At 54.0% G+C, this 9,630-nt stretch overlaps 1 long non-coding RNA gene across 2 annotated transcripts; it reads left to right on the top strand.

Moving 5' to 3' along the window:
- Nucleotides 1-550: 550 nt before the first annotated feature.
- LOC113881940 lies at nucleotides 551-5,129 on the top strand. 2 transcript variants are annotated; one of them, XR_003508223.1, is made up of 3 exons: nucleotides 551-1,096; nucleotides 1,715-1,997; nucleotides 2,616-5,129. It is a non-coding gene; the product is annotated as an uncharacterized LOC113881940 (long non-coding RNA). The 2 variants fall into 2 exon arrangements; XR_003508222.1 differs by having other exon boundaries at nucleotides 555-1,075.
- The last annotated feature ends 4,501 nt before the right edge of the window (nucleotides 5,130-9,630 follow it).

The raw sequence follows: 9,630 nt of genomic DNA on the forward strand, positions 1-9,630 counted from the left end.
GTCGACTCATTGGAAAAGACCCTGATGCTGAGAAAGATCGAGGGCAGGAGGAGAAGGGGACGACAGAGGATGAGATGGCTGGATGGCATCATGGACTCAATGGACGTGAGTTTGAGTGAACTCCGGGAGTTGGTGATGGACAGGGAGGCCTGGCGTGCTGCAGTCCATGGGGTCTCAAGGAGTTGGACAGGACTTAGCGACTGAGAACCAGCAACAACATAGACATTGACAAATAGATCTGTAGACCCTATTGGTTCTGCTTCCCCAGAGACTCCTACTCCGCTGCCTCTCCAGCAAAAACCATCCCTGGCGGTCCTGTCCTCTTTGCCACACCCCTAGAATGAGGGTGAGGGGACTGGAAGTCTGAGTGACGGTGTCTTCATCCACGTACCCCATCAACATCGTTGCTATTATTATCGTATTAGCTGCTATTATATCAAACATCAGTTTAACATAAGTTCACTATTAAAATGAGATGGCCTCACAGAATTTCCCTTCCCAATTTTCAATACAAATAAGGAAAAAAAATTTAAACTGGCAAAAAAAATAGGATTTCCCAACAGCCACCAAGGAGGAAAGAATATAACCCGAAAAAGTGCATTTAAAAACCGGAAACCAAGGGCAGGGAAAGATTCCAGGACAGAGTCCAGGGCACGGCCAGTCTTTGAGGCCCAGAAGCCACAGGGAGGGTCCCCCCAGCTGAGATGGGGGCTGTCTCTCTCCCTGACTGAGTGGGTGGAATCAGTTATGAGAATGGGTAACAGACTGAGGCGGTGGGCGAGGGCCGCAGTCAGACTGCCGGAGGGGAAGGCCCTGAATCCCGTTTCCTGCGGGAGGTGGGTGCACCTGCTGTGAGGCGGAGCAGGTCCTGGTTGATGAAACAAAGTCCAGATTGCGCGACTGTAAACCCTGATCAGGCCAAGTCCTTCCCTCCGCCAGGGCCGTACTCTAAGGCACCAGCAAAACAGACTCTCAGCTGCTTGCAGAGAAAACAGCCCGGTCTCAAGGACGGAAGGAGCCATGTCAAGTTACCTCTCATTCAGAGCAGAGTGTTTGGAAGGAGCTCCTTAAGCAGGTGTCAGATGAAAAGAAAGGAGTGAGCAGCCAAGCAAGCATCCAGCACAGTGGGGGTGGGGGGAGGGCGCGTGGGAGGAGGGTGGGAAGGAAGCTGGGAAGCCGGACGGACTAGGGAGGGGGGAGGGGGAAGAGAGGGGGAGGGTAAGGGCCGGGGAGTGGGGAGGAGGGCCAGACCTCACCAAGAGTCCGAAGCTGAGCCGAGCCGAAGTAACCGCTGAGAAAGGGAGCGTGTGTGACCAAAGGCACAGGTAGTGAAGAGTGAGTCTGTTTAAAGATAAAGCGCAGGCCACACATCTTCAGGGACCACTGTCACCAAGCAGACTGTGATTAACATAAAGCTGGACAGTGCATGACCGCACGGGTCGGCCGGGGCTGCTGTAACAAAGCACCCCAAACGGGGTGCGGCAGAGAGGTCTCCTCTCCCAGATCTGGAAGCTGAAGCCCACAGCCAGGGTGATGGCAGGGTGGGCTCCTTCCGGGAGCTCACAGGGGGAACTGCTCCAGGCCCTCTCCCAGCTTTCAGGGTGTCCTTCTGGGAGCTCGCAGGGGGAACTGCTCCGGGCCCTCTCCCAGCTTTCAGGGTGTTCCAAGGCTTTAACCGCCCCACTGAGCCTCAGTCTCTGTGTGTCTGTGTCAGAGTGTCCGTCTCCCTGTAAGGACAGCGATCCCTGTCACCAGTATGGCCTCTTTCTAACCTGATCACACCTGCGAAGACCCTGTCTCAGAGGGCCCATAGTCACAGGGCCCACGGTAGGAACACACCTTGGGGGAAACTCCATTCAAGCAGCAGTAGAACCACAACAAGGTGAAGAGGAAGCAGGGAGGAAATGGAAGCGGCACGAGGACCCCGATATCCTCGTCTTCACTCGGAAGAGACAGCTATCTGTTCTCAAGTGGAGACGGGCAGTATCGACGTGGGGGTGAGTGTACGCTTATGTGCGTGTGTAAAATCCCAGCCCACTCGCTTCTCTGTAGGGCTTCCCAGGTGGTAAAGAATCCGTCTGCCAGTGCAGGAGACGCGTGTTCAGTGCCCGGGTGGGGAAGATGCCCTGGAGGAGGGCATGGCAGCCCACTCCAGTGTTCTTGCCTGGAGAATCCCATGCACAGAGGAGCCTGGTGGGCTACAGTCCATGGGGTCGCACAGAGTCAGACGCGACTGAGTGACTAAATAATAATAACTCATTTTTCTGTAGTCTCTTACACTAAGAGGAATAATCACTTTTGTGGTAAAGAGACACTTGTCTCAAGAGTATAAAGTATAAAAATAGAGACACTTTATTTTTATCCTTTTATAAAATAAGTCAATGTTCAATGTAAAGATTCCTATTCTTTTAAAGACCCTGGTGACTACTTACAAGGTTGTTCCTTAAGCAATTCTGATACTAACTTCCTCCCTGACAACCACCAGCACCATCAGAAGTGTATGAATAAACCAGAGACCTGGTTATATTGAAAGTCCTGGCAGATAGCGGCATGCCCACTACATAGCTGCTGCTTAATGTTGGCTAAATTGGATTATTTTGTTTCTAATTGCACAGGGTTGTACCAGATAACATACAACCAAGCTGGAGCTGATAAGCCCTCTGGAATCCTGCACCACAGGAGGTGCAGGGTGTCCAGTTTTCAAGGACTACATCTTTTGTTTCTCTTTCACACCCAGCAGCCTGACTCTGGGAGGTTATTTCCAGACAAAGCTGAGGGGGAGAGGGCACAGCAGCCTGCAGTTGGGCTGACCGTGTAAAGAATGGGAAGATGAGTCCCTTCTTTTTCTCTGGAGTGTATTTTACGCCCTCTGATCTAAAGTCACATTCTCCGGCTACTCAAAGATCCCATCCTTGGACCGCAGAATCTGCCGGTGGAAAGCCTGGGGCGACGCCGCCAGCTCTTGGGGCCCAGGCCCGTTCCTGAACAGGTGTTGTTACACTTGGGGCCCAGCTCCTTCCCTGCACACGCGTCGTTGCTCTGACAGACGCAGCTGCTCAGCAGTGAGCGGACGCTGGTGCAGACAGATGCCACGGGGCGTGCGGGACGTCCACACTCCATCACCCACAGAGAGTCTGACGTCCCCCGCCCCCCGGCATGGCCCCCTCCAACCTGTTGGGAGGCCGCACAGAGGACTCAGGTTTAGCCCAGACCTGGCCTCTGCCTTCACTAACAGGCCCTTGGGGAGGCAGCAGGGGCTGCATCCATCCAGCCGGAGTGGCTCCCTCCCTCCGTGTGGTCGGCATTCCGCTCAGTCCAGACCTGGGGTCTCGCAGGGGCCCCCACCGTCCAGTCCTGTCCTGACCCATCGTGGAGCCGGTCAGGGGCAGAAGCCACCCGCTGGGACGTCTGGCTCTGGGACCTTGGGCCCTGGCTGCCCAGCTGGGCTGCTCTTTAATCTGGGCTGCCAAGAGCTGGGGATAATGACCTCGTGGAACTCGGGTCTAGTCCTGGCACCAGCAGGAACCCAGATGGGCCCCATTCCCAACTGCTGGTGGTCTCTGTCACACACACACACACACACAGAGCACAGATGCACGCACACACTCCAGTTGCCTTCGGAGCACAGCACCGAGCAGTCAGCAACGCTGGACCCCACTCACCGGGACTCCGGCCCGGATGGGCCCCCGCCCCACCTCGGGCGCACCCCCCGTGCACACGGCCTCCCCCACCTCCCCCGAAAGCTCCCTGCTGTTCCTACCGGTTCCCACCTCAGCGCCTCTGGGACCGACTGAGGAACAGCATCCGTTTCCCGAGCCCCGTTTCCTTCTGTCCCTGACCTGAGCCTTCCTCTGCGCCCACAGGATGTATTTCTGTGTCCTTCCCAGAGCAGCGCTGTCTGTGTACAAACTCCCCAGAACCTCTGCCGAGGACTCCAGCTCCCTGGAGCCCTGGGCCGTGCTCTGTAAGGCCAGGAGTTATCCAGTCCCCAAGGCTGCTGCTGTTTCTCCCAGTTTTACTGTGGCCAGAGGCTGGTGGCCGGCTGGCACCTCACGAGCCCCACCCAAGCAGCACCCACTGTTGCGAGGATGCCGTGGGGAGGAGCCTGAGGACCACGTTCCAGGAGCCGCGCCAGCATCGAGCTGCAAGAACAGTACCAAGAATTCCCACATATTCTTTACCCAGTTCTCCATTGTTAACAATGACCACATTTACTTTACAACTCCTCCCGACAGTTATATGCATACTTCTATTTTTTGTATGTGTGAACAATTTTAGGGTCAGTAGCAGGACGTTCTTTTCCCCTAAATGTTCCATCGTGTGTTTTGCAAGAACAGGAGTGTTCCCTGACACACCGACAGTACGATGATCAGGTCAGGTGATTTGACCTTGAAGCAATACTGTGATCTAACCCACCGTGCGGACTCCACCCTCAGTGGTCCCCTTTCCCGGACCCACACAGGGCGGCACGGTGCCGTGGGTTAAAGGTCCTCGTCGTCTCTCTTCATCTGGAGAAGGTGGCCGTCCCTTCTTTGTCCGTAAGGACACTGAGCATCTTCAGTGCTGTTGACGGAGAGTTGACGACCCTGGCATTGGTGAAGAGGACAGGCCCCTCTCTTGGGGATGCTCTCAGTTTGACTTTGCAGACATGCCCTCTCACGGGATGAGATGTGGGATTTGCATTTTGGCGGGAGCAGCGCCTGAGAGATGTGGTCTCTGTGTATCCCCTAGGCTGTCGGTCCGACCTATCACTGCCAGCAAAGGCTTTCCTCACCTGGCCAGGTAGCGTCTGCCAGGTGTCTTTCTTTGCTTGTTTGTTCTCAGTGACAAAACCCAGGAACAAACTTGTTTCTTTAAAAATCTTTTTTTTTTTTTTTTTTGGCCACACCGCATGGCTTGTGGGTTCTTGGTTCCCTGACCAGGCAGGGAACCCGTGCCCTTGGCGGTGAAAACACAGAGCCCCAGCCCCTAGACTGCCAGGGAAGCCCCAGATCGCTACGTGCTAAAGATGTGGGTCGTCTATGAATAAGTGCATAGGTTTAATATAATCTCCCCAAATGACCTAAAGAGTTTCCTTCCTTCACAAACAGACAAGCAGATTCACTCAAAATAAACAAGTAAGCACAGTCCAGCAAGACTCTAAAGCAGGAGAGACAAACACAGAGGCATCTGTCTCCCCGGTCTTAAAACCTTCCCAAGGCCTCGGTGATTAATACAGAATATGAATAGGCACACGGCCCACTGGAACAGCAGAGAAAGCCCAGAAATAGCCCCGCGTGCCCATGGGACATTAATATATGACAAATGGGGGCAAAAGGGGATCTTGTGGTAAACAGCATAGGGAACAGTGGCTAGTTGTTGGGGGAAGGGAAGCGGTGACCACCCAGAGTCCATCCAGAGAGACCCCATGGCAAAGCTGTCAATGGGAAAATAAGCCCCTGCAAGTGCTGCCAGAGGGTCTGGAAATGGGCCTGATCTATGCCCCCCGCGTCCACCACACAGAGTTCAGGCCCCTCGCTGCCTCATTCTGGGCCCTGGGCTGCTGCCCACGGGGACACCACCCGAGGCAGGCTTCTCCCAGCATGGAGCTATGGCCAGACAGGGCGGCGCGAGGAACGTGAGGGTGGGGTGCTCGCTCCTGGTCCCGCCAGACGGGGGCCCCTCTCGGGCAGCCTGGTCTACACGGCTCCCGCCCTCCAGGCTGCATGACTCCTGCCTCCCTGGGGACCCAGGGTGACGGCCTCTCTGCTGCTTCGGGGCCCCCGTTCTCGCCCTGCCCCTGGCCCCCCCCCAAAACTTGCCCAGGCCCTGTCACTAGTCCCTTTGTATGTAACCCCTACTTGAGTCACCAGACTTTGTGTGTGTCCCCTGTAATTCCTGTTGGGACTCTGAATAGAATAACCTTGGAATTGACAGACATATGGAACTATGTCTCAAAACACAGAGATGAATAATTGCAAGCATAGGGACTCCAGGGTGGTCCAGTGGTTAAGGCTTCGCCTTCTAATGCTGAAGGTGCCCGTTCAATCCCCAGTCTGGGAGCTAAGACCCCATGATCCTCCCAGCCAAAGAGCCAAGAAACAGAAGCAATATTGTAACAGATTCAATAGGGACTTTGAAAATGGCCCACAGTTTTAAAAAACTGCAAATGTGAGCAACAGCCACTTCCATACAGAAAAGCAAACCAAAGCGCAACACAGAAGGGAAAGCACAGAGGGCAAAACCTGGGGAAAAGAATGGCACCTCACGACACAGAGAAGTGTTTTTCTCCAAAATACACAAAGAGCTCTCGGAGATGAAAGCAAGAAAGACCACAAGACCAACAGAAAAGCAGGCCGAGGTCACAGGCAGGTCACAGAACAAGAAATACACATGGTTCAAAACACGTGCAAGCCCGACAGTCAGAGACCCCTGCGGTAGGAGTGCAGCAGGGTCCAGGCGCTCATCGGCCAGCTGGGAGGACGGCGGGCGTCTGACTGAGCTCTCTGGCGTTGCGGGGCCAGGGTGCCCAGGCTGTTGTCCTTTCTCGGTGGATGTGCCCATCTGCCTGTGAGGGGCACAGCCAGCAAGACGTCCAACGGCCTTTCCCCGACTCCGTGATCTGCTCCCAGGGCTACCCCTGATGCGGGGGCACTGACCTCTGACCAGGTGGCTCCCCGCAGGATCGTCTGTGATTCCAAAACACGTGCAAACCAGCAAGTGGCTGAACCCAAGGGCCAGGCTAGGCCACCCGATGACTTACCAGGGCCTGTCTCTGCAAGGGGGAAGAGGACGCTCCCTTGAGCTAAAAGCCAAGTATTCCCTGGGCACTTGGCTAGGGGAAAACAGAGTAAGTGCAAAAAGCATGGTGCATTTGGTGTGCCAATTCTGGGGTAAGAAGGTAGGAAGTAAGAACATGCATGTCTTTGGTCTTGAGTTTGCACAGAGAAGGGAGACCGAAGGCACGAGGAGGTTGGGGTGGACGAGGGTGCAGGGTGGGGGCCAGGCCGGGCAGGAAGGAGGTGTCTCAGCACCGACCTCCCCTACTGCTTCAGTCCATGAACGGGGTGCTTATGCCCAAGGACAGAGAATAAAGGTGACGAGGATGAAGGCGAGACGGAGAAATCGACCACGCTGCAGAGTTTGAGAGCACGGTGACTTCTCCGTGAGGGTGGCAGGGCCGCAGCCTCCGAAGCCAGCAGTGAAGAGCACGGGACTCAGGATAAAAGGGACCTTGGCTTGGATCTTGGCATTTCTGCCTTCCTGCTGGACGCTGACCTGACCTCCCTGAGCTCAGTGTGCATGGCTGGGCAACGGGTCTCTCAGCCCTGATGTCACAGAGTCCTGAGGATGCATTATGTCATCGACGTCCTTGCAAAGTGCTGGCTCATAGGAAATACAAGACATTATTGTTTCTATAGCTTTTAGCAGATGTGTCAAGAGGTTAGAATTTAATTGCCCGTGTAAACTCTTCTTACCAAAAATTCTCCCTCGAAAATGAAATTATTGTCTTCCAAATATACACTGAGACTTCTATTTTGAGAAGCGTGGCTGAGGGCTCTTTCCTCACTGTGGCTCCAACATTTAACAAGTGCACCCAGCGTGGGAACATATACATGACCACGTGTAAAACAGACAGCTGGCGGGAAGTTGCATATGACACTGGGAGCTCAGACAGTGTGGGCTGCCCTGGTGGCTCAGCTGGTAAAGAATCCACCTGCAATTCAGGAGACCCCGGGTTGATTCCTGGGCTGGGAAAATCCACTGGAGAAGGGATAGGCTACCCACTCCAGTATTCTTGGGCTTCCCTGGTGGCTCAGCTGGTAAAAGAATCCGCCCGCAATGTGGGAGACCTGGGTTCGATCCCTGGGTTGGGAAGATCCCCTGGAGAAGGGAAAGGCTACCCACTCCAGTATTCTGGCCTGGAGAATTCCATGGACTCTATAGGCCATGGGGTCGCAAAGCTTCAGACACAACTGAGTGACTTTCACTTCACTTTCATGGTTGATTCACATTGTTGCATGGCAGGAATCAACCCAACGTTGTAAAGGAATTATCCTCGAATTGAAAATACAATAATTATTAAAAAAAAAACAAAAAACCACAAGCATGTCCTGGAGGCAGGAGGAGGTATACGGTGCCGGGCTCCCCTCCCCGCTCCCGCCCCCCAGGGTCCCCTCTTCACTTCATCCTCTCCTGTTTCTCCTGTCCTTTCCTCCCTCACGACTGCCTCCCTTCCCCCAGGCCTCTGCGGCCACAGAGGACCCGGCTCACGGCTCACGAGGCCTTCTGGTTGCCTGAGAGGTAGATGTGATTATCTCCGTTTGGCTAATGAGAACTTTTAAGTAACTTCTCTAAGGCTTCCCCAGTGGCTCAGATGGTAAGGAATCCGCCTGCAATGAGGGAGGACCTAGGTTTGATCTCTGGGTCAGGAAGATCCCCTGGAGAAGGGAATGACAACCCGCTCCAGTGTTCTTGCCTGGAGAATCCCATGGACGGAGGAGCCTGGCGGGCTACAGTCTATGGGGTCACAGAGTCAGACGCGACTGAGGACTAACACTGAGACCCTGTAACTCTGACTTGAAGCCGCTGAGGAGTCGTGCCTGAGCACAGGGCTTACCGCCTTCTTCGGGAGGCTCGAGGGCCTCCCTGGGGACTTACCCGCCGGCAGAGAGGAAAAAAGGAACAGATGGCCGGCCAGGTCTTCCCAGGAGAACTCTGTGCGCCTCCAGCAAATCAGGACTCCAGACTGTCTGCTTTTTATTTTCTCTTTCTCTTCCTTAGGGAGAAGGTGAGTCCCCTGGGTAGACATGAATAAAAATCCAAGCTCCCTGAGGCCAGAGAACAGCATTTGAAGATCCTCTGGTTCCTCGGTGGAACCCAGTAAAGATGAGTGATGTGTAGAATGCATCCTGAAGGGACCGTGAGGGACTTCCTTCTCCCCGCGTGGTTCCAAGGTTGTATTTCAACCGCCCCGGGCACATGCCCACAGCCTCAGAGGCAGAAGGTACCCTGCTGGCCCCTTTGCTTTTGAAAAACAGGTTTCTTTCTCTCTCTTTTAAAAATACTCCAAGTATAGTTGATTTAGTGTTGTGCCAGTCTGTGCTGTACAGCAAAGACTCAGTCACACACACGTGCGTTCTTTTTTATATTCTTTTCCATTATGGTTCATCACAGGGTGTTGAGTTTCAGTGTAACACACTTGGACCTAGAGGTGTGTCCATTCTATGCGTAGCAGTCGGCTTCTGTCAACCCCAAACTCCCTGTCTCTCTCTCCATCTGCACCCCCTCCCCCAGCATCTAGAGTCTGTTCTCTATGCCGATGGGTCTGTTTCAAAGACAGATTTCTTTTGAGGGTGACCTTGGCTTCCTTCATAGAAATCGAGGGGTAAGAAAATCAACTGGGTCCTGTAGGTTTTCCCTTCAGACTGGGCATCCTTCTAGCGGACCCCAGCTCATCTGCCCATTTCTTTCCCAGGTCGACGGTGTGAAGGTGAATGAAGCGTTCCTGTTTCTGCAGTGATGCTAGTCCTCAGTGAAGAGAACTGTTCACGGCTGGAACAGAAATCTGCAGAGCAGAGGTAAATATTTCCCTGACAGAGACAGTCTTCAGTGGGATTCTCTTTCTGCAATGATGTTTTCTAGTTTAAT

This window comes from Bos indicus x Bos taurus, chromosome 23, assembly GCF_003369695.1.
Source record: "Bos indicus x Bos taurus breed Angus x Brahman F1 hybrid chromosome 23, Bos_hybrid_MaternalHap_v2.0, whole genome shotgun sequence".
Classification (NCBI taxonomy): domain Eukaryota; kingdom Metazoa; phylum Chordata; class Mammalia; order Artiodactyla; family Bovidae; genus Bos; species Bos indicus x Bos taurus.